The sequence below is a fragment of the Meles meles genome, chromosome 17, assembly GCF_922984935.1.
Source record: "Meles meles chromosome 17, mMelMel3.1 paternal haplotype, whole genome shotgun sequence".
NCBI lineage: Eukaryota > Metazoa > Chordata > Mammalia > Carnivora > Mustelidae > Meles > Meles meles.
Window position 1 is genome coordinate 42,422,529 of NC_060082.1, and position 25,667 is coordinate 42,448,195.

Sequence of the window (25,667 nt, forward strand, 5' to 3'; positions counted from 1 at the left end):
GCTGCCAGCTAAATGGGGTCTTGGCAGATATATTCATCCAGTCCTGATGGGCAAGGAAGAAAAGCAGGGCCAGGCAGAAGGGCAATGGGCTTGTGTCCCGGGTTAACCGGGATTCCAAGATGGCCTCCAACATTCCTATTTCCCGGTGTAGCAAAATTTGGGAACTCCAGTGGAGTGAATGCTAGGGCTGCTCTGTTCAGACACATCCAGCCCCCATACTGAAATATCGGCCACTGAAGGCTCACAGCTCTGTCCTTCCCAGATCATCGCCCTGGGCCACAGGGCATCTCCCCGCCCAGGCTCTACTTTCCAGCCCTCTGCATGGATAAAAAGGCCTGTCCTCTCACCTCAATTTGGGACAACTCAGTGGGTCATCCCAACTCCATGGTGCCCTGTAGGATTGACTGAAGTTTCACTGAATACCTCATTGTCACCTCTTCTCCCCATTCAGTCCTGCCTTCCTCACCTCTGTAAAGATCTACCCCCACCCACTCCCACCAAGAGCTCTCCCTGATAAACCTGGTGCAGGCAACTCCGTGGCTCAAAGTCTGTTTCCAGAAAAACTAATCTAAAGCAACGAATAACAGTTATCAAGACAGGAACTCAACATCACGGTCATCTGGGCATTGTACATCAAAACCACATGGAGAGCTCATCTTACAGCTGCCAACGCTCATCGAAAAGACAAGACATAACACGTGCTGGTGAAAATGTGGAGGGTTTGACCAAGACTGCAGGATGGAGTGGACCTATTGGACAAATCAAGGCTATTCTCCAAGATTTTTGAGGAGTTCCACAACCATTCCTTAAATATCAGACCATGACTTAAGTGCCAGTCACAGTCTTGGAACGCAACCAACACCTGCTCAGGCAGCTCCCGGGGGTGGCCGCACCGGATGGGGAGAGAGAGGATGCCTTGTTGCACCATGTGTGGGTGCTCACAGTGTCCCTATGGACAGGCTCAGTGGCATTGCTCAGGATGACTGGGAGACCAGAACCTTGGACAGAGACCCTGGGCAGTGGCTGAAGGAAGGGAAGGCTCTCTGAGACAAGAAAGCCAAATTCAAGTGTCTTCTAGGAGGCTGCATTCAGCAGTATAAGCAACTAATGCAGGTCAAGGCTTATGTCCTGCTGCTCCAGAATCTGACAGCCTGTGAATCTTCTCCTGCAATGGGTTATAACAGCGCTATTCATAAGGAAGGAATCAACACATCTTTAGAGTATTATATTATTATATGTTATCCATAAATCAGGTAATGTATATGAGAGGACTTGGTCAACGGAAAAAGAGCTGTATAGATCAAAGGTATTATGTCTTATTATATGGTATTTATGTAAATGAACCGATGGGGATAACTGAGTTCTGGAACGTATAAATCCCTGCACACATGAGAAGCTGCATGATTAGGGATTTCACAAGGTACCCAAAGCCTGGGACAGGCAGGTCCTGGCTCCCATCCTGCCAGGGCAGCTCCCTCCCAGCAGAGCGAGCACTGCACACAGAGTGGGTAGGCTAAAAATCTCACAACGCTCCATTCACAGAGCTGTGGAATAACAGTGTTCAAGCTGAGCAATTTGCAGAGTAAATTAAGGGGAATAAAATTCCTGTAACAGATTCTGGGAGGAGGGAAGAGATGAGGAGGAAGACGGAGGAGGCAGGCAGGAATTTTTAGCCTTTTTTTTTTTTTTTGCTGTAGTCTGTTGCCTGATGAAAAGTGTGCTGGGAATCAGAACCAGGAAAACCATGCCCAAGTGGAATGCCCTTCCGGATGGAATGGCAGGCTTCCATATTAACACGGGGCTTCTAGTCTCAAAAGGCTTATCACAAAGGGTAGCCCTAACGGTGGATGCTGTGAGGGTCTCGACAGTGGGGTGCACCCAGAGGTCCCATGTCTGAAACGCTTTACACATCCCACACTGCTTCACCCATGACGAGGCTGGTCCTAGAGGAAGCTGGTCTTGGCAGGGAGTTTCATTTTCTAGGGCGAAAACTCTTGCTTGTGTTGGGTGGCTCCCTTCGTGTCTCAACATTTCATATTACTTTGATTGTAACTGTCCCTTGGCAGTCAGCCAGTGTTGAAGAAACGGCTGCTCTTTGCAAGGCCAGGGCTAGGTACTTGGCATGCCTCATCCCTTTATTCCTCCACACGGCTACCAGGTAGGCCCTAGGAAGGTCTGATTTGTAGATGTGGGAAACGAAGCTTTGGGAGGGTGGGTAATGTCTCTGCCCCAGAGGAAGAGGCAGGTCAGCAGCTAAACAGCTCACTGGAATCTGCACTTAGTGCAGCACCGCCATCTTATATCCCCTAGGAACCCCTGTCACCGTGTCCTACACGCTGACCCGCCTGCGCTCTGACCCCGGTCCTCATGCACCTGTCACTCTGCAGTTTCAGCAGCGGCTCTGGCCCGGGCTGCCAGCCCCCAGCTCTGCTCAGTGTCTGCACACCTGCCCTGCTCTTCTGCTGCTGCTGCTGCTCGCTGTCCATCGGGGAGTCTCTGCAGAAAGAGTGGCTCCGTGCTCCACGGTGTAACAGGGAGTCTCCCCACTCTGGAGTTATCTCTGGCTCCCCAGGTGGAAGAATGATGGACGGAGAGATAGCAGAGCGTTATCAAAGGGTTTTCAGAGCAGGCGGGGGAACAGATCCCACCAAGTGAGTGTTTCCATCCCTTCTCCCTTTCACCCTGGGATATGGCGGCACCATTTCCGCAGCAGGCCAGCCAGTTAGGACCTCTGCCTTAGTACCTTGGTGTCAGAGGCCAGAGATGTCACAGAGATGTCCCATTTCCCGGCTGAAGCAGAAGTTTGCATACAATGACAAAGCTGCCCACACCTGGGCCCACGCCTCCTCAACGGGCAGAGTCCTATGCTGAGAATGCCCGAGTGTGCATCTGGTTCTGCCATGACTGACTGTGTGGGTTTAGGCAAGTTCCTTAACCTCTCTGGACTCAGTTTTTCCCATCTGTAAAGTTATAATTCCTGCCTAACAGGGTTGTTGGGAAGAGCATGTAAGAAGCAGGAGATGGATTATAGCCTGTAAACGCTGGCTATGATGGGTGTAGTAATGGTCCATGAGGTATGATGAGAAGAGGAGAGGGACTGGAAGCCACCCTTACTGGGGTCTTGCCGCCCTGTGGGGGTGAGCCTAGGAGGGAATACAGAGTTATAGAACTTTTCTGACTTTCAGAATAAATTTCAAAACTCCAAACACTCTTTAAAAAGGAGCTGAGCCGGGGAACCTGGGGTGGCTCAGTGGGTTAAGCCGCTGCCTTCGGCTCAGGTCATGATCTCAGGGTCCTGGGATCGAGTCCCGCATCGGGCTCTCTGCTCGGCGGCGAGCCTGCTTCCCTCTCTCTCTCTCTCTGCCTGCCTCTCTGTCTGCTTGTGATCTCTCTCTGTCAAATAAATAAATAAAATCTTAAAAAAAAAAAAAAAGGAGCTGAGTCTAGAGGGTCCCTCTGTAGTATTGGTTTGGAGACAAGGTGTTCTCTGTGTTCCTTCCAAATTGCTCCTGGTAATCGTGGGCACTATTGTGGCACTATACCCCAGACAACATTCTAGACACTTATAGCTCATTTAATCCTTGTTATGGGCTGAACTGTGTCCCCTCAAATGCATATATTGAAGTTCTAACCCCCAGTACCTCAGCATGTGCCTGACTATATCTGAAGGTAAGATCTTTAAAGAGGTAATTAAGTTAAAAATGGCTATTAGTATGCATTGTAATCCAATCTGCCTGTCCTTAGGAGAAAAGGAGATTAGGACACACAGAGAGACCCCAGGAGTACACAGGCACAGAGAAAAGAGCATGTGAAGACACAATGAGAGGCTAGTTGGGCCTCTGCAAGCCAAGGAGGCAGGCCTCGGGGAATTCATGCTGCCAATACCTTGACCTCGGACTTCTAGCCTCCAGGATGGTGAGGAAATAGTACCTGTTGTTTAAACCACCCAGGGTGCAGTCATTTGTTACAGAAGCCCTAACAAACTAATTAACAGTGCTCACAATGAGTAGTGAGGTAGGAAATATTACTAGCCCCACTGCCATTCTGATACAGATTTGATAGGTGCCCACTCTGAGCCCAGGACTGCGTTAAGTGTCAAGGATATAGTGGTGAACTAGACAGAGCCTCTGAGTTTGCAGAGCTTAAAGACAGGAGGACTTGTCTGTGACAGAGACAGACCAGCTAACAGACCATAACAGTACAGCAGGGTTGTATGCCATAGTGGGGAATGTGGGCTCTGCAGGACCATGGTGATGCCAAGGGTAATGGAGCCAAGTCTGAATGGGATACATGGAAGGTCTCCATGTAGGTCCACTCCTCCTTTGTAGGCAAAGACCTTTCCATTGCTCCATGGGTAGGGAGAGCCGAGCTCTCTGAGCAGCTGCATTCTCCTCGGTCCCCCCTGGAAGTGAGCAGGGCCAGTGTGTGGGGATACAAGCCGATGAGGGTGGACATACCATGACACGACCCATATGTCACAAGAACTCCAGTGGTTGCTTGGGAATCTTGATCTCAAGGATTCTGAAAATTAGTTCACCTGCAGGCCAAATGAATGATGCTCCTCCCTCTTCTGCTTTCCCAGGTATGAAATCCTCCACATGGTCTTCAGTTTCTTTCTTTTTTTTTTTTTTATTTTTTATTTTTTTTTAAAGATTTTTATTTATTTATTTGACAGAGAGAGATTACAAGTAGGCAGAGAGACAAGCAGAGAGAGTGAGAGGGAAGCAGGCTCCCTGCCGAGCAGAGAGCCCGATGCGGGACTCGATCCCAGGACCCTGAGATCATGACCTGAGCCGAAGGCAGTGGCCTAAACCACTGAGCCACCCAGGCGCCCCTCTTTTTTTTTTTTTTTAAAGATTTATTTATTTGACAGATAGAGATTACAAGTGGGCAGAGAGACAGGCAGAGAGAGAGAGGAGGAAGCAGGCTCCCCGCCAAGCAGAGAGTCCGACGCGGGGCTCGATCCCAGGACCCTGGGATCATGACCTGAGCTGAAGGCAGAGGCCTTAACCCGCTGAGCCACACTAGAACACTAGACCACACTAGAACCACAGCCAGTGGTAACTAAGCATTCCTCTGTGTCAGGAACGTCATATGGGTTACCTGAGGGGGTATGAAAGTCTTCCTGCAGTACCTGAGGCCAGTGGCAGCCTTTATCTTCTTGTCTGTCCATCTCATGTCTGGCCTCCACTTTCTTCCCTTCCCGAGCCCCTGGTGTTCCCCTACCTGACAGACATCCCATGCCTCAGGCCTGTACAACCTCTACCCAGTCCCTGCCCTCTTGTGTATCTACAATATTCCTCAGCCTCCAATGTTTCCTTTACCTATCCAGCATAACAAACTCCTACCCATCCTGCAAGACCCTTTTCCTTCTCATTGTCTTTCTCCAGTACCAGGCAGATACTTCTATTAAAATACCTACCACAATGCAAGGCCTCCAGTGTATTAATATGTCTCTGTCCACCACCAGTCTGAGTGGTGAGAAGGAATTATCTATCATCTTTGTCTGCAGGACCTAACACATCAACAGCACATCAACATCAAGTGGACACTAAACAAATGTCTGTGTAGATCCTTCCTTCCTTTCTCTCATTCCTTCTTTCCCTTTCTTTCTTTCCTTCCGTCCTTCCAACCTTCCTTCTTTTACTTTTTTTTCTTTTCCAGTTCTGGTGATTTGTTTGGTTAAACAATCAACCATATTCTGATCACTTTTTTTTTTAAAGACTGTGTATCTTGAAATACGAAGGACCAAAACTATATATTGTTTCTCCATTGTCTTCTCAATTGCCTCAAAGCTTAGTGTTGCTCTTTGCAATTGTTCTTCTTGGGGAGGGTAGGTTCATGTCTTCTGTTCTGTTCCAGACAGCCTGATCTTCTTATTTTCTCCCCAAAAACCATACCTTTTCTCCCTACTTGGGAGGCCCTCTCCTCCCTCTCCAAAACCTTCTCATCTCTCAAGGTCTACAAGCTCTGCTCCTCAAAGTGTGCTCTGTGGTCCAGCAACATCAGTATCACCTGAGAGCTTATTAGAAATGCAGAGTTTCAGTCCTCATTCAGACCTACTGAATCAGAACCCACATTTTAAAGAGCTCCAGGTGACTCATATGCATATAAATTTTGAGAGGTACTGCTCTAGAGCAGGGCTCAGCAAAACTTTCCTGTAACGTTTCCGGTAGTAAATACTTTAAGCTCTGAGGACCATAGAGTCTTTGGCACAACTATTTAACTCTGCAGTTGCTAGCACAAAAGCAGCCGCAGACGACAAGCAAATGGGTGTAGTTCTGGGCCAATATAACTTTATTTACAAATGTCCTGTGTCAGGCCCCATACCTATAGTTTGCTGACCATCCTCCTTGAGTTCAACACCTTTGGTTACTATAACAGAAAGCCTTTAGGGTGCCCCCCCCCCCCATGACCCCACCTCCTGATACTCACACCCTTGTGTAATTCTCTCTGCTGGAATGTGCACTGGATTTCTTGACTCACTTCTAACAAATGGAATATGGCAGACATAATGGGAGGTCACATCCAAGGTTAGGTTATAAAAAGATTGTGGATTCTTTGGGGGGCACTCTCCCTTTCTCTCCTTCTCTCTCCAATTGCTAGTTCTGGCAGAAGTCAGCTGGCATGTTGTTATGCACCCTGTGGAAGAGCCCACACGATGAGGGGCTTGGGACTTCCAGCAACCATGTGAGTAGGCGTGGAAGCACAGCCCCCTCCAGTCCACTCTTGTGATGACTGCAGCTGACAGCTGGATTGCAGCCTCACAAGTGACCCTGAACCTGAACCAAACAACTAAGTGGCATCCAGCATCTCTCCTCACAGAAAGTGAGAGACAATAAATGATTATGGTTTTGACTGACTAGATGATTAATACAGTTCCGTGTCCCCAAGCTCCTCCCTTGTATCTCTCCCTCTATTTCTACAGCACTATTAGAACAGAAACCATCTCATGCCGTTCTCTAATGATGTGGGTCAGTCCCATCTCCAGAAGTAGACTGCAGACTCTTTGAATGAAGATATAGGGATTATACCTCTGTTTACATAAAGTAAACAGATATTTGTCACTGAGTATTTTCTGCATTAACTGAGAAGATGGGGTTTTTCGTTGTTGGTTTGGTTTGGGTTGGGTTTCTTATTAGAAAAGTAGGAGTCATTGTTGGGCTGGGGTAATTGTTTCTGTTCAACAGCATCTTTTTTTCTTTTCTTCTTTTTTTTTTTCCCTGAGCCTGTCTAGGAATGATGGTTTCTCTTACCAGTTGAGTTTTCATCTGAAAAAAAATTAAAATTAAAAAACAAACAGACACATGAAAGCTTTACCTGCTCAGGTTACTTAAACCAAACTTTGCTATAGAACTGTTCCTGTTTACTCTTTTTTTTTAATTCCTAGATGAGAAAGAAAATAGTCTTTTGGATGATAAAGCCTGTTCCTGGGTTATCTTTGAGAAAAAGTGTAATCCACTGGGTTCTGTTGCTTCCAGTTTTTCTCCTGCCTCTTGATTTTGTTGGTTCTTATCTTCTTTTTGTTATTTCACAGTTTCCTGGGTACCTAAAGAACTCCTCTCTTCACTCCCATTTTCAAGAGTTTCTTCATGGCAACTCCAAACTGCCCTGCTTCTAATGATTGACTCTGAGAGTGGGATAACAGTGGACACAGAGGACAGGATTTTAGAAGGGGATCTTTTCCAGTTCGCTCAATGATGTGGCCCAATAGTAACCCTGAAGAGTTAAAAGTGCACCCTGTTTGATTTGGGTTTGAAAGGACTGTGTGTTAACTCTTTCTACCAGTGAAGAATGGATGCTTTGTTAAACGTAGAGATTTCTGAATCAGGGCCATCTTGTCCTGCATTTTAAAAATTTTCTTCTTTTTCTTGTGAATGAAAAAATGGAGCGTAACTTTTCCAAATGGCAGAAGACAGGTTCTATGGTGTGTGTCTGTCTATGTGTGTGTGTGAAATCCCTTTTGAAAATGAATTTCAGTTTCCTCCCATAAGGCTGAAATCGTTATTTGGTCTGTGTATTATATCCTTCATATTCAAAATGTACCTGGTCCTAAGAGCTGTGAAGACCTTTGCACATAAGTAAAGAAGACACCACAAGTTGCTATCCACATGTATGAAAATTATATGTTATTTTTGTCATGACCCATGCCAGTTCATAGCATCCATGCTGTGGTGGTTGTGATCTGTCCTTGGTGCTCACCAGCACCATTATTATTGTTTCAGACCCCCTTTTGGGATAGAGGTCTTTGTGCCAGGTTAGTGGTTATGGAAAACAAATAATAACCATAATCAAATACAGTTTCTATAACTATAAACTATTGAAAAACTCTTAATCAGATCCACTGGGAGGCTGGAGGAAATTGGATTAGTATCTGGGATTCCAAATCAAAACAAGTATCATTCGGTCTTTGCAAATCAAGTTTATTCTATAAATCCAGGGGTTAGCATGTTTTTTCATAAAGGGCCAGAAGTAACTTACTAAACACATGCCTTAGTTTCTCCCCTTAACTGATAGTATGAGCATCCGAGCACTGGCAGATTGTTTTCCTAGAAAGTTTAGGAAAGCCTTATGTTTATAATGCACACAAACAAAATTGTTTTGCTTATAATTTACATAGAATGCACATTAGGACTGGTTTAGGATTACTAAAAGCAAATTAATATTTATATGGCAAAAATGCTACCAACATGGGGGCGCCTGGGTGGCTCAGTGGATTAAGCCGCTGCCTTCGGCTCAGGTCATGATCTCGGAATCCTGGGATCGAGCCCCGCATCGGGCTCAGGTCATGATCTCGGGATCCTGGGATCGAGCCCCGCATCGGGGCTCTCTGCTCCGCGGGGGGCCTGCTTCCTCCTCTCTCTCTCTGCCTGCCTCTCTGCCTACTTGTGATCTTCTCTCTGTCAAATAAATAAATAAAATTTAAAAAAAAAAAAAAATGCTACCAACATGGAAGTGAATATCACACTTTGAGTAAACATAATCGTTTTGTTAAACAACTTCCTGCCCACATCTAGCCAATTTCTGAACACTCATTTGAACCTGAGTGTGGACCTGGGGGAACCTCAGAATTGGGTCCCCTTGGGTCCCTCGACTTCTACTTCTTCACTATGAGTCTCAAAGCCCAGTGCAGCCAATGCATGATAACATAGAGCTTGCCTGCCAGCAAAAACAGCAGAGTGTGCAGAGCAAATTAATGTAAACAAAGCATGTCAAATATTTGCTTCGGTGTAAATTCGCAAAATGCCATTTCATTAAATTGTGTTTTCATTTATGTCATGTTAAAGCTATTTTTTATTATTTTATAAGTTATAACATGTGAAAAATACATTTTAGAATAAAACACTGTCATGATAAAGATATTTGAGCCCTGTAATATTGATTTTATAGCAGAATGATGGATTATGAAGTCTAAGGGTTTTTTTTTACTGTAATTAAACATTCATAAAGAATATCTACATCCCCTCTCCCCATGATGGCCTATGACAGCTGCCATTTGACATCTCTGAAAAATAAAACTTCTGGTTTTTAGCACACCTTGGTGTGAAGGGTAGGGATTTAAACTGACTACTTCTCACACAGCCAAATCTCTGGAAGCTCCCTTTCCTTCCCTAGACACCCAGGGAGGTGATCATGGACTCTCCTCTTAGAATGACACAGCAAATTTGAATTTGGGAACTTTTTTGTGGTATAATTTCATGGTACATGTAGATGTCTCACTAAGCATGACATTATTACATCACTTTTTTTAAAAAAAGATTTTATTTATTTATTTGACAGAGAGAGAGAGATCACAGGTAGGCAGGGAGGCAGACAGAGAGAGGAGTGAAGCAGGCTCTCCGAGGAGCAGAGAACCAGATGTGGGGCTCGATCCCAGGACCCTGGGATCATGACCGGAGCTGAAGGCAGAGGCTTTAACCCATTGAGCCACCCAGGCGCCCCTTATTACATCACTTTCTAAGGGACAATGACTCATTCATCCCCAAAGCCCATAAACCCACACTGAGTAGCCACTCTAAAGCCAGCTACTGTGATAGGCACTGTAGATAAAGGATGAGTGAGATCTTAACCTTGGAAGATCTTATTGCCTGGTAGGTGGACATATCCACAAAAAATAATTACCATGTAAGTGGATTTGCAGTCACTCTTAGAAAATGTCCTCATGGAAGAGAACCCTCTTCACACCAGGAATAAGCTTGTAGAAGGTCCCTGAATGATCTGGGAAAGTGACCTCACTTAGAAGTAGGAGCATCCTCTCCAAAGGAATTGATTTCTCTGCTTCCAGTCTGAGGAGGCATCTTGAAGATATCACTAGAACTGATATTTTAGTGACATTGATTCTAAATATAAATTAGAAATGTTTAAAAAAGTTTTGTCAGACACTCAAAGTTACAAGGTTTTCCTTTTAATTTTTTTTTTTTAATTATTGGGGGAAAGCAATTTTCAAAATATAGACATGAGACAGCAGCCTCTAATAGATACCCAATCTGTTGATTGAGTTCCTCAAGATCCATCCATTTTAATAAACATGTTCCCAGATAATACTACTGTCTGTCCAACACTAAGTGCCAGCTCTTCCCTCTCCCAAGCAGGGAGCCTCTGGAGTGCTGCTTCTCATACTCATTATGTGGACACCTAATCCCCTGAGAGTTGGTGAAAATATAGATTTTGATTCCAAAGGTCTGGGCTGGGGCCTGTAGGTCTGCATTTCTATCAAGCTTATGGGTGACACCAAGGCTGTTGATGGCTGGACCCACAAGGCTACGCAAAGGATGCCTTCCAGAGGTCCACAGACACACAAGTATGGCAGGATATGTAATGACCCCCCAAAGATGTCCATGTCTTAATCCCCGGAACCTGTGAACGTGTTTTGTTACATGGCAAAGGGAAGTTCAGATTGCAGATGGAGTGAAGGTTGCTAATTTGATGACTTTGAAATAGGGAGATTATCCTGGATTACCCAGATGGGCCCGATATAGTCACGAGGGTCCTTAGTAGTGGAAGAGGGAGAGAGAAGTGGAGGTTAGAGTGATAAGACATAAGAAGGACTCTAACAGCCACTGTGGGCTTTGCAACTGGAGGAAGGGGGCACAAAGCAAAGAATGTGGGTGACTTCCAGAGAGTGGAGAAGGTGAGAAAATGGGTTCTCCCATAGAAACTTTAGAAGGAATGCAGCCCTCCCCATCTGATTTTAGCCCCATGAGCCCGGTGACCTATAGAACTCTAAGATATTAAAAATGTATTGTTTTAAGACACTAAGTTTGTAGTCATTTGTTATGGCATCAGTAGGAAACTGCTATAGAAAAACACTTCTTTCATAGCACTATGATCCCTAAGGCCAGGGTATTTCCACCAGGGAGCCAGTCTACGAGATTCGTGTATAAGGGGTTCTTTGTAAAAATGTACAGTGCTCCTTGATGAAATATTCTAGAGTTTTAAATGCCAAAACTACCAGACTGAGTGAATAGTACCAACTAATGCCTGAACGGGCTTGATTTTAAGTTAAGTGAGCATGACGAGCACGTTGTTAAAAACTCAAACCTGATTAAATCACTGATGAAGCACAGCATGATGAATGCCAGGCGACCACAGCTCTGTGAGAACCAAATGCCGTGTGCAGAACTGGGGAGATTTCCCATGGAGCTGGAAGCCTGGGCCCCAGGAAGGCAACAGTGTCACTGTGCAGTTTGTCCCATCAGTGGTTACCAGCCACAGGGGAACACCCTGTCCCTGCTGCAGAGTCTAGTTCGTCAGATATTTACTAAGGAGTGGGAGAATGAAGACATGGTGGTGACATCATGAGCTACAGGGAAATTTACTCATTCTGTACCAGGTCTTTATTGACCAAATTTCAGAGTATGAAAGTAAACTTTTCAAATGCTGCTACCCAGAGTTAGGAAATGGAAGGGTGGCTGCAAGAATTGGCATAAACTGTGTCATTGGGTTCATTCATTTATTCAACCATGATTTCATTTATTCTATTACTGGTCCATTCATTCGTCAAATATTTATGATGTATCTACCACATGTCCAGCATTGAAAATACCAGGTTAAACACTATGTAGTCTTATTCTCAGGTTGATGGCAGTCCAATTAAAGAGAGAAACCGATGCTCCAGATGTTGTAGTATTGAGAGCTAGAGCTGCCTGCACGTGCTAAGAAAGCATGGAGAAAAGGCACCCGGCTCAGTGGAGGAATGGAGGTATGGAGGGGATCGGGATAAGCATCACTTAAGAGGAATTTTAAAGGATGGGAATTAGGTTGGCATAGGTACTCTACAGGAAAAAAACATGTGGCACACTGAAAAAGCATGGAAGGTGAACAGATGTCAAAAGCCTGGGCATGGCTGGAATTCAGGATGTACTCCTGTAAGGGCAACAAACCAGAGATGAGTTAGAAAGACAAGCTGGGGCTCCACCACCAAGAATTTCGTGTGACATGTTAAAACGATGAGGACAGTGAAAGTGAATGGAGGATGTTAAGTAGAGATGTGAAGTGGTGAGATCTGAGTTTGGGGAAGATCATCCCGGTGGCTGTGGGGAGAGCATCCCAGAGGGGAGGGAGGCTGAATTCAGGCAAGCCAGATGGGAGGCCAGAGAGATTTCAAGTCTGAATGGGTCTGTGGATAAAGATGCTCTTTTGAATGAAAGGCTAGGCTTGGGGGTAAACTAAGGCTTATTTTAAATTGGGATGAGAGCTACAGAATTTATTCCGTTCACCTGAAAAAGCGTTAAGGAAATATTAGAAAAGCGGCAAATGTGGAAGGCTGCTGGTGGCAGTTGCAATATGTTCTTTTGGCTCCAAAAGAGTTTGTGGACTGAGAATAGATGGAAGTGGGGACTGTGTTTAATATGCAGTTTTGTATTGTTGTCATCTGCTGTGATTATAGGCTTGGCTCCTGGTTTTTCATTCAGAGCCATTTATTCAGAAAATCTCTTATTCAGAATTTGAGTTCATTCCTCATTAATTCAGTGGCTGCTTTCTGTAGCCCAGTGATTGAATTACCTAATAGCACCTGCCTGAAATGATTAACATAAGAGGAAGCCATGGGGTTGTATTTGATACAAATGATCTGTTTCCTGAAGTTGTAATTTTATTAGAGGGGGACCCAGTGAACCACCTTTGCAAATGAAGGTGAGGTCCTGGCTTCCAGGAGGTATCTGGGAGGTTAATGAATGATTAGCAGCTAACAAATGACAACATGGCTCAGGAGGAAGGTGGCATTTCTCAAGTGGTGGGTCAGCATCCCTGTCATGAGGCATAGTTCTAAAAGGATTGTGGGGGTGCATTTTCTCAAAACGATGGTGACCAGGAGAGTGAGAGAAGTGACCAGATGAGGAGAAGACCTACACTGTGCCCACGAGCTCACTTTCCATCACAGCCTCAATCTGATTGCTTGTTAATTAGTCCTAAGTGGATCAAGTAGGGCTTGAACTTCACTATTCCTGTAAGGGAGCATGAGTAAATGCTCTGGGTTTCTGTCCCTGAGACAGATCTGGGCAAGCTGGTGCTAATGGACCTAAGTTTTTCTTCTGAAGAAAAGAGACCATGACTGTGGCTTTGTCCTGCAATCTTTCAGGACATTCCTGGTCTCTCTAAGAGTTTGAGTTGAAGGGCAGGAAGTATATAAGGACAGAAGCAATTTGTACTTCCTGAAACATATATTGAATATTTCCCAATATTAACATTTTTTAATCCCTGGGAATCCTAAAGAACAATATGGTACATCTGAGGGCTGGACAGGAGAGATCTTCAAAAGACAGCATGGCGGTGCCAACTCTCACCTCTATATCCATACCCATTTCCATAACTAGAGGTACTTAAAACATCTTTTCTGGCCTTTTTCCTCCCTCTTTGCCACTCCATTTCCTCCCCTACCACCACTGCCACAGACACACACACACACACACACACACACACACACACACACACACACACACACATTTCAGTTCCTACATTGCTTCATTCCTTCTATTCTAGAGGAAATAGGGTCCAGTTGCCCAATGCTGCCTATTGCCATAGTGGCATTCTGGAGTCCCTTGCTGGGAGATGGTTTTAGTCAATTGTGCCAGTCTTCATCAAGGGAAAGGTACACTCCATGTACAGTGGAGGGGTAGGCAGGGGGAAGGTAATTTTCTATTGAGAAGGAGAGGCTTCTGAGTGGTGTTCAACTCCCACTGTTAGGACAAATCTACTCAAAACGTTGGTTTGGCTTACACCTATGAAATGTGCTTTCCACACCTCCTGCCTAACATGCTCCTTCTAAGAGCCACAGGTTGACACTTAGACAGTAGTTCCCACAGTATATACCTGGGAACATTTCCAGGGGAGTTTTGAAAATACAGATTCACAGGTTGTGCTCCTAATCAACAGAATCAGACTGTCCATGAGGAGGGACCCAGGAATCTGCATTTTTGTAGAAGCTTTTTGGTTTGGATAGAGTTGACCTGAAAGGTGGCATCCAGGTACAGGATGGAGGCAGAGAACACCTGTGTCCCATGCTCAAGAATTCCTTGTACAGACAATGAGTCTATTTGGCCGTCTCTGCTCCCATCATAGGCTATACATTTCGCCTGTGTTTCCTGGATGCCTGATGTGAGTCTGGGATTATCTATTTGTTCTTGGGTCTATGGTTATACTCTGCACACACCTCTACGTTGCTTGATGCAGAAACACAGCAGCACTAGGGACCCTTGTGAATGCCAGTTCCCCAGATCCCTTTGCAGAGCCCACATCAGGGTCTTCCTGGCCAGACCAGGAGCACAAGCTGCCACCAACACTTTTGCCATCTAAAGGTCTTAGAAGTTAATCAGAGAACCATAGAGGATTTAGTTCTTACTTTCTTATTTGGAAGAGGCACTAATGGTTAAGTATATATATATAAAATCTTTATATACATTTATTTCTGCTGCAATTCATGCATTTCCCAGACATTTTGTTTACATATCTGTGCACAGAAGTGCTCTGTCTGAGCTAGTGTGTTGTCATGCCTAATTTAGGAACAAAATTTAGATTGTAAGCTTGAATTGTTGCCGCAGCCATGTCTCATCTCATCTCAGACTTGCTTCATGCATGACAAATGCCTCGTACAAGCAGGAGCAGCTGCACTAAGACAAGTAACCCCCGGGGACGAGTCTAGTGAACAGCCCCCAGGAAACTCAACCCTGAAATTTACAAATATGTCCACACTGGTCCACCCTCCATCCCACTCCCATTTCTCCTCTCATCTCTCCCACTAAACAGGCACTTCTAAATACCATCACAAGGCTCCTGGTTTTCATGGAGGTCATCGTCTTTTCCATTAACATCATTATCGTATTCCAGGGTCCATTAGAACTCCTGCTGTAATGAGAACTTTGGGGGGTAGCTGTTCATTACGTTCCTGGTCACCCACAGCTGTGACCATCGTAACACATGCTCTGCATACAATTCTCAACCTGTATCACACAGTCTCTCCTGCTTCCATTAAGGTGATCATCTCCCCCCGCCCCACTCTGTAGGCATCACCTCATTATAACTCCATTACCTTCCGCATCATCTACATTATAAGTCCATTAGCTTTGGCATCATCACCATTACCTCCCTTATCAGCCCCTCCACATTCCAGTTGCCCTAACCTTCCCCTTTACGGCCACCGGCTTTTCATTACAGATCCATTATCTTCGTCATTACCTCTGTTATAGTCATAATTGTTCCCATAACAATTTCAGCGTCTTTATCCGCCCCTCTACGCTACAAGACCCTGCTCGGCTTTGATAAAGCTACAGGCATCCCGGTGCCACACTAGGCATGTACTCAACATCTCCATTAATGTTAGGGTTTCCCTTCCTTCTCCTCTATCAAACTGCCCATGATCAAGGGGACTACAAAAGCTCAGCCTCTTGCCAAGGCGAGCTCTCTACAGCCATTGTCACCTATTTACATCTCAACGCTCCATCCTTGGGTCTTGCTCCATGAAGACCAGACAGTGATAATCCTCGTCTGAAGACGCCAATGTCTCATCTGCACCACTCTGTATGGTTGTCTCCCTGACTCCAGGAGTCCTAACTACCAATGTCTTCCTCAATGCAGTTTGAGACCGTATTCACATAACTGGCGACACATACGCGTATTTCTCATATTTCTGGGAGGTAAGTTGTTTACTATCGCTCTGTTTTATCCATCCAGTGGTAAGCTCATGGTGGACTAGACCTCATTCCCTTTCCAGCGCACTCAGCAGTTGGCCCAGGTCAGCATTCAGGAGGTGAGCTTGAGTGAGTGACTTGATGGATCATGGCCCTCCCTTTATCTTCAGCCTCTCAGCCTATTGCTGTGGCACTGATCACTATCAAAATCTCATCAAGGGGCGCCTGGCTTAGTGGGTTGGGCCTCTGCCTTTGGCTTGGGTCATGATCTCGGGGTCCTGGGATCAAGCCCCGCGTCCAGCTCTCTGCTTGGCGGGGAGCCTGCTTCCTCCTCTCTCTGCCTGCCTCTCTGCCTACTTGTGATCTCTATCTCTCTGTCAAATAAATAAATAAATAAATAATCTTAAAAAAAAAACCAAACCTCATCAATACTCTAATCACAATTTCATTGCTTCAAGCTCCTCCTCTTCTAGGAAAGAGACATCTACTCCCCCATTTCTTGGCCATTCTCTCAATAATTATCAGCTTCTATTGCAGTGGCCATTACCAACCCATCACCTCTCTTTAATGGGGAGATAGCTGACTTACTGCCATGCCTGCTTCCCTTCCAGAACGGGCTTCAGCTCCCATAAGGAATCGCCAAGTAGCTTACTACCTCTCCCGGAGAGGCCAGCACTGTCCCACAAGTGATTCTTACATTCTGACCTCACTCGGTCAGGCTTCATGTTCCACGAGGCAGCTTTTCCTTGCTGGTGTCTGACTGTGCTCTCTGACAAATCTTTCAGGGCATGGCTTGTGTGGAGGACTTCTGGACTCACACTGCGTGGGTTCAAATCCCTGCTCTGCCACTCACCACCTGGTTTGATGGGGGGAAATTGTTTGGTTTTTCTCTACCTCAATTTCCTTCTCTGTAGAATGGAGATAATAACAATACTGATTGTTATTGGTTGTTGGGAGGAGTTGATACATAAAAAGCAATTGAAACAGCGCCTCACAGAGAGAAAGCACTTAACAAATGCCGATTCTTCTTGGGTTTTCCCCAGCTAGAACATGAGGGTTGGACTAGACTAAACCCTAAAGTCCTAGACTGAACACTTGGTGGGTGTGTGTTTCTGGTATCAGATTATCTGAGTTCTCACAGTTTCCTCACCAAAGTTCTTAAATCATTTCCCAATGTCTGCTGACTCAGCTGGGAATTGTGGAACTCCCTTGGCCCACAGCCACCATTGTTCAGCACCGGGGTGAGCTCTAGGTATTTCTTCTCTGCACCTCAGGAAAGATGCGTTGTGGTTTTGCTGCAGTTGGACTTGACTTAGCTGCGGACCAATATCTAGATCCTGCACCTGGTAAAGCCTCCCAAGTAGCCCCCAATGCTCGTCTTGTCCTTCCTCCTTCCGCTATCTTAGGCAATGCTGAGTTCACAGGCAGCATGTGAAGATGCCCCAAGTTTGATGTGGGACCTATCCATCCCGTCAGTCAGGGCTGCTCCAGGCTACCCTACAGAGGGGACAAAGTTTTTTTTTCTTTCTTTTCAACATAACAGTATTCATTGTTTTTGCACCACACCCAGTGCTCCATGCAATATGTGCCCTCCCTATTACCCACCACCTGGTTCCCCCAACCTCCCACCCCCTGCCCCTTCAAAACCCTTAGGTTGATTTTCAGAGTCCATAGTCTCTCATGGTTCACCTCCCCTTCCAATTTCCCTCAACTCCCTTCTCCTCTCCATCTCCCCGTGTCCTCTGTGTTATTCCTTATGCTCCACAAATAAGGGAAACCACATGATAATTAACTCTCTCTGCTTGACTTATTTCACTCAGCATAATCTCTTCCAGTCCTGTCCATGTTGCTACAAAAGTTGGGTATTCATCCTTTCTGATGGAGGCATAATACTCCCTCGTGTATATGGACCACATCTTCCTTATCCATTCGTCCGTTGAAGGGCATCTTGGTTCCTTCCACAGTTTGGCGACCGTGGCCATTGCTGCTATAAACATTGGGGTACAGATGGCCCTTCTTTTCACTACATCTGTATTTTTGGGGTAAATATCCCGTAGTGCAATTGCAGGGGCATAGGGAAGCTCTTTTTTTTTTTTTTTTTTTAATTTCTTGAGGAATCTCCACACTGTTCTCCAAAGTGGCTGCACCAACTTGCATTCCCACCAGCAGTGTAAGAGGGTTCCCCTTTCTCCACATCCTCTCCAGCACATGTTGTTTCCTGTCTTGCTAATTTTGGCCATTCTAACTGGTGTAATGTGGTATCTCAATGTGGTTTTAATTTGAATCTCCAGAGGGGATTCTAGCTTTGTTCCATCATGATTCATTCTCTCTCTCTCTCTCTCTCTCTCCTTCCCCTCCCCACTTCTGGTTCTATTTTTTGCCCCTCCTTCTGTTCTATCCAGACCATCCATCACTTGCATTAGATACCCCCCTCAATCTTGCCTAAACTAGCAGGGCGCCATGTTCTAAAAAACCATCATTTCTACTCCTCTTCTAAGCATTTTCCTCCTTCCGTGGCCTTTAGACAGAAAATCATGTAATAAAATCATGAGTGGATACACGGGTCTCTATCTGGGGACACCTGCCTTTTCAAAAGGACATCCAGGAGACACAACACCTCAGCAAGAATGTATCTCCAATGGCAGAATTTCAGACAATGTGGCAGAACCAGGTATTTTGTTTAATTTTATTTTCTTAAAATTTGAAAGGGAGTGAGGGTGGGGTGTGGGAGTAATTGTGGAGGCAGGGAGATTTCCCCGTGCTCATCAAAATATATTTTGTGGACAAGATCCCGCTGTCTTTACAAAACCCACTTGAAACGCATCTAATAAATTATCCTTAATTTACCAATCTCTCTATTTCTCAGAGTCCACTGGAACCTTGAGCTAATGAAGCCATCTCATCTGTTGTGGAGTTTTTGTGGGTTCTTTACACTCAATTGTTAGTAATAAGAGAATTCAGTTGTCAAAGATCAGGCTGAAGTGTGTGAGGTTTTCAGTGCAAACAACATTCCTCTCGAGTAAACACGAGGAAAAATATGCTTCAGTTCATGATTGCAGAGACAACAAAAATTGGCTGGCACTGGTCCAAGTCTACAAGAGACTGCTGGGACCACGGAAGTACTTTCTGCCTCTGAATTATTGGTCTTTGGCCAAGGCAATCCAAGGGTTGGCACAGGTGCCTGAAAGACGTGAGGCCCGTCTAACTTCACCATCATCAGCAACTTTTTCCTTCTCCAGCTCTCTGTTTTCCTCTCCTTTATTCTTACTGTTTTCCATAAGTCTGAGGTGTCACGCTCCTTTTGTCTTGCTGGCTTTGGACCACCTCTCCTTTCCAGGCTCAGGCTCGATGCCCATGGCCTCTGCCATGACATCTTCCCTGTTCTCCACTTCCCGGAACCGGTGACACTCACTCTATCTCGGTTCTCAGTAACAGTGCGGCCAATGCCGGGATGGATTATTAGTACGTCATTATATATATGTACACACACACATGTACACACACACACACACACACACACGCACACATATATTTAATATATATTTATATTCATACATTTTAGTACATCATTATATTGTCAGCACTGGTAAATTATTTGTTTTCTGGGTGTAGAATTGCCCTCTTGACTAAATCCTAAGCTCCTTGGGTTCAGGGACCACAATATGTACTGTTTTGTGTGGCCCATGGCTCATTACTTTTGTATTTGACACATTAAAAACTACTCCGTAAAGCCTCGCTAACTATGCCTTCCGCGCCCTGCCCTGCCTGGTCTTCCCTTCTGACCACCTGTTGCACTGTCCTTCTCCTCCCTGCTGCTCAAGCACCTGTGGGTAGCATGACTCACAGTCTCGCTTAAGCATGTTGGGTGCAGTCTCGGTGGGGGGATTTCTGATTCCTGGTTTCTAGGAGCTGGGCGTCATGTTGAACAGTGGCCGCTCAGGTACCACATCAGGTAGGACTGATCCTGGCCCATCAAGGTCCTTTGGTTTGGAATTAAAGAGGAGGAGAGGGAGGCCAACCTCAGGGTTATGAAAAGAGGCCACCATAAAGCTGTTCCCAGGCTGATCAGCCCCACACATCAAGATAATCATAAAACTAAATGCTGGTGGACTCCTTACAATGCATTCGTTGACTATGCTGCAGGTTCTTTCGCTTTGGGAAAAAAAAAATCTGGACCATTTAAATTTGTTTTGGTGACATACCAAAGGGTAACTTTACATAAGCCTTTTCGCTGTAAATATGGGTCCTGCTTATGATCAATTCTCATCAGTGTGTTGGAAAGCAATTTCAGTAAGTACTTAGCTTAATCAATTTGTATCTGCACAATGACCTTCGGGACTCGGCGCACGGGTCCCATCATGCCGTGTGTGCCACAATTCTCTGTCTCTGCAGACAGCGTATTTCTCAATATTTATACATGGCTTTCGTTTCCAATCAATGCGATCATCTGTTCCTTGCTTGCGACCGCTCCCCTTGCCCGGGAGGTAAGATGCAAACACGACCTGCCTCTGCCACCCCCGTGGGTTACAGAAAACCTGCTTACTACTTCCTTGAAATCTGGAGAACTGAGAAGACAATGGAGCATTCTGTGATGATCAAAGTAACGGAGGAAAGGATTCTTAACAGCTTGTTTACACAATTATGTAAATGATAAGCACTTATACATGGCTGATTCCTCAATTATTCATGGTTTGACGCTCTTGAAAATTCAGTTCAACTAAATAACCTTTTCTTCAGCTCTTATGAGGATCGAGGTGTTGTAATTTGAGGAAGGACAGACGAAAATACAATTTGATGAGGAAAACCAGAGAAATACACAAATGACTATAAGGTAAGGGGAGTAAGAACAAGAAAAAAAGCATCGCAGATGCTCCAGGTTTCGAGCAGGGAGAGAGCTTCTGTTCAGGTGGACGCACAATGAGATACACGTGAAAGAGGGGAGATTGTGTTAGCATCTAGTATCCCCTGTCCTCACCCCAGGCTCCTCTTAGCTCAGTTCTCTGTCACCTCTTATCTGGACGATGAGAGTAGCTGCTTAGCAGAGCTCCCCCTCTAAACGATGCTTCCCAGGGGTCTTTGTAAAAGGAAATCTGATTACATCCCTCCCTGGCTTGGACCTCTCCAGTGTCCGCAAGAAAGAGTTGAAGTTTTTTTGGGATCTCATTCTTGAAGACTGTCTGTCACCCTCGGTGGCCTCCACGCCCCTCCTCTTGTCATGTACATAGTGCCGTCTACACGTTGTGGTGCCTCGGTGACCTTGGCCATGCTGCTCCTTCTACCTGGACTGCGCCCCTCCCTTACTATTCTCCCTTCCTGGGTTCTCCATTTGCATGGAGAACTCCTAGAAAACATTCCTTGCTGTCCCCTGCCCCTGCCCCCAAGACAGGGCTGGTGACTCCCATTCTGCTTCTCTAAAGCGCGTGATCCCATCAGCTCACTGCCCTTCGCTCTGTAATTTGGGGAGGGAGCCACAGGCTCATCTGCCCTAAAAGAGTATACTCTTGTGGTCAGGATTTAGACTAGACTGTGCCAGGCATGTAGTACAGACTCCATGCACGTTTGCAAAATTAAATTGAGCCTTGGCTTGGGTGGGTGGGAAGTACTATGATACATGGAGGAAGGAGTGGCTATATAGTGAAAAAGTGACTCTAGACTATTCCTTCACAGATTTCCAGATAAGAGGAGAGAGTCACAAAATCAAGGGAAAGCTGTTTTTGTTTGCTTGCTTTAATGGAAACCAAGGTTTGTTCCTAAGCAGAAGGGGAGGAAGTAACGGAAGTGAGAGGAGATGTGAGTGAGGAAAGGGACATGCCTGGCTGTCAGCCCTGGAGAAGGTGGCAGGGAAGGGACTGAGAGCTCCGGGGAGGAATGAGCCTTAGAAGGAGGAGGGACACTTCCTCTCCAGAGAGACAGGGTAAATACAGCAACTCAGGAGGACAACCTTGCAGGGGCATTCTGAGAGGAGGAGCAATTCCTCTGGCCCTGGGCTTAGCACAGGGAGAGGCGAATACCCAGTGTGGGCATATCTTTCCCACGTAAACTGCAGGATATGGAGGGAAAACACAACCTCAACGTTTAACTATCGGTTCATGTTCACCTTTGGTTGGGTTCCCACCCCACCCCCGTTCCGTTTTTGACTTTTTCTAAAATGTGCAGAAGAGTATTACACTGGGAGGCAGTCACACCTAGATGGATTCCAAAGTACGTGTCCCCTTCCCGGCATTGAAGGCGCCTGTAGGAGTTACAGAGGGGGAGCTGACCGTATTCGCTGAGATGAAACCTTCTGACCATTTTATATGACTCTCGGCCCCAGTCAGGTATAGGAACAGTAATACTGAATTAAATGACTACATAGCAGCTGGTGGTTCAATCAGCATTTGTCGCCTGGGACTGAAAGTTGTCGATGTGGGATCACAGAAGTTTCCCCCACAGAGCGTCACACACAGATTATACCTTTGTCCTGTGCCCCTGTCCCCACCTGACCTTTCCTTAATAATGCATGCTCACGGAGACACATCTCCACGCAGGCTCCCAGACCTTTTGAGATAAAAGGGACCTGGCAGGAACCCACAAGCCCGGACTCAGGCCGCAGAAAAGCCTGGGAGCAGTCGTGCTTCAGAACCTGTCTGCCATCCAGAGCAGCCATGAAGCTGGGAGCTCAGCTCCCCAAATATCACATTTATCTCAATTTGGCAAGAGGCTGAAAGCCTATCTGGGGCCATTTAAATTCTAATGTTATTAAAGGCTCATCTAATCAGCTTTTAAAATAAGCTGCTTTCAAATGCACAGGGAATGAAGGTAAGATAGAAGCAGGCCAAGCCAGGCCCTTCAGACCAGCCTGGTGAGCCCCCCTCTGACCTGCCAAGGAGCCATGAGGCGATCTGCAGGCGGGATGGTGAGACGTCTGCAATTCTAACACCAGCCCAAACCAGTGAAGAGCTCTTTGTCCATACACCGGGGCGGAGAGCTAATCTGGACCATCCATGCTCTCCTGCGAGGTCAATCATACACATGTGACAAGTCTTGGCAGGGAAAGATGGACCGGCCTCAGGGTCAGGAGGTGGCTTTGGGATTTAATCAACAGTGCAGCTGGTACTTCTGAGAACTCCTTCTGAATAGGCATCCTGGTGACTTGTGAGAGTTTCCACCGTGGGGAGGGCCAGCAGGATCCCACACCCCTGCCTGGAGAGCTGTTCCTGGCTTTGAGGTAGGCCCCTCATGTCCAACAGCAGTTTGACTATCCCCGGCCCCAAAACCTTTTGTCAGTCCTCTCCTGAAATGGAGTGTAAGCCTGATGCGTTTACAGCTCTGATGTGGTTTGGAATTCTGATTCTGATTCTGCTTCTGACACCAATTCCCATGTGTGTGCCCCCCCCCCCCCCACGCATGGAGCAATTTTCTGATACCAGCTGTGTGTGCTGTGATTCAAACTCAGTTCTGAAACCTCCTACCTGGAGACAGTGTCAGAGTCCCTAGGCTGAGGCCTCGGACCTGCAGGACAGCCCCAATGTCAGATGCCAACTGCAAGTCCCCTTCCCCTGCGTGTCCAACTGGCTCTTAATCAGGGGGTCCCACGTGCCCCTGCTTGGGTTCAATTAATTTGCTAGAGCAGCTCACGCAACTCAGGGAAACAGTTTACTCGCTAGATTGCCCGTTTATTACCAAGGATATTAAAGGGCACAAATCAGGGCGAGGTCCTGAACAAAGGATCTTCTGGCTGTATGGAGTTTGTGGGCCCAGCACGGCGGCTCCTGGCAACATTCTGTCTCCCCAGCCTGGAAGCTCTCTGAACACAGTCCTTCTGGGGTTTATGGAGGCTTCACTACACAGGTGTGATGTGTTAAATCATTAGCCTTTGGTTATTGAACTCAGTCTCCAAACCCCTTCCCCTCCCCAGAGGACTGAAAGTTCCAACACTCCAGTCTCAACGTTGGTTCCCAAAGTCCCCACATTGACATAACTTGGGTGTGGCTGAAAGGGGTGTATTATGAATATCAAGATGCCTTTATAGCTCTTACTGATGAGGGAGCAGAAGCCAAGCTGAGGACAAAGCATAAGATGACATCTCCCAGCCCCCCTTCCCCCCACACATACTCCCAGACATTGCTCAGACGCTCTTGGCTGCCCTAAAGCCAAGGGAAGAGAAAAACAAATGGTTAACTGATAGAGATCAGAGTCCAGAAAGACAGGGGTCTCCCTCAGTTTACAAATATCTTAGTGATTCACAAGAAAAAAGCATTCTTATTAACAGCCTAACTTCTGGAGACCCACAGATTCAATTTCCTGGAGCCTTAACATCACCCACCCATCCACAGAGATGTGGGAAACAAAGGTAGGAGGGCATATAAATAAGATAAAATTTCCTTATAACCTGCAGTCCATAGAGAAGGACCTGAGATAGGCAGAATATAACATCCCTCCAGGAAATCTCCCAACTGTCTTATAATGCTTTACTAGAGGGAAAAACCACCTTATTAATTTGACAGTGGCAAGGCCTCCATTATCTTATTGGTGGTCTTTAGCAAATGAAAGCTCTTTTGAAAAACCTCCCTTTTCCAACACCCAAGTACAAAGTCATTCACCCCTCATACCCCAGCATGGCCAATCTTTTTGCCCACGGGTCCTGTCCCCATTCTTTAATCAAACCACCACTTTGTACTATGAAGACATCTCAAGAATTCTTTCTTGGCCATCAGCCTCAGATCTTACCCCACCGAACCTCACCTCCATTCCAAACTACACCATTATCACTTAGGACATTTGGAGGGTTTTAGGAGCTCTGTGCCAGAAACTGTGAAGACCACATATGTATTTCTTATAAATTACAAGATCTTAAGGTCGTCAGGCAGTCTGTCGAACCTACCTCATTCAGAACTCAGCTTAGAAACCAACCATGCTTATTTGAGCAAGTTTCTTTGGCTGGAGTGAGGGGTCCAGGGAAAAGTGGAGATATTAATCTTGTAATGCAAGTGGTTTGTTGAATATTCCTTTAGCTACAAAGTACTTTCTCTCAGCAGAGCCCTAGTAAGTACAAATGTCTTCATCTTAATACGTTTCCAGGGATGCTGTCCTGACAGCTACCCTTAGTTGCCACCCAGATGGTCCATCCTGTTCCAGCTCCACTTGGATACAGAGGTTTTGATCTCAACCAGCTGCTCCCCTAAGAGCACCAAATTAACCAAATTACTCTAAAGTGTGAATGGCTGATAGCCAGCTTAATGCGCTGAAGTCTCTTGTGAGTTTCTAGGCTCAAAGTTGTCTTAAACAGCCTGGGGTACTTTGTAGCCAAATGTCGCCAAGTGAGGCAGGGTGTGGGCTGGGAGTGGCCTGAACTCCTTCAGATAGGGGGTTCCGCATGGACTCCTCTCTTGGTGCAGAGTGCTGGGATGGATAATGAGCACATTACGAGTCCAAGGTTGGAAATGAATTTTTCCTGAACACATTTTAGCAACTGTATAAACAGATAGAGAGAAGCTGGTGGGTCTATTATCATTGTTTTGTGCAATAAAAAAGGGCCACACCTTTTTGAAAAGTTCCCAATTC

The 25,667-nt window shown here is 45.9% G+C and overlaps 1 protein-coding gene across 1 annotated transcript in view; it reads right to left on the bottom strand.

Moving 5' to 3' along the window:
* Positions 1-25,667, bottom strand: part of TNR (tenascin R) — a 400,251-nt gene that overhangs the window by 167,923 nt on the left and 206,661 nt on the right. The window lies entirely within an intron of this gene.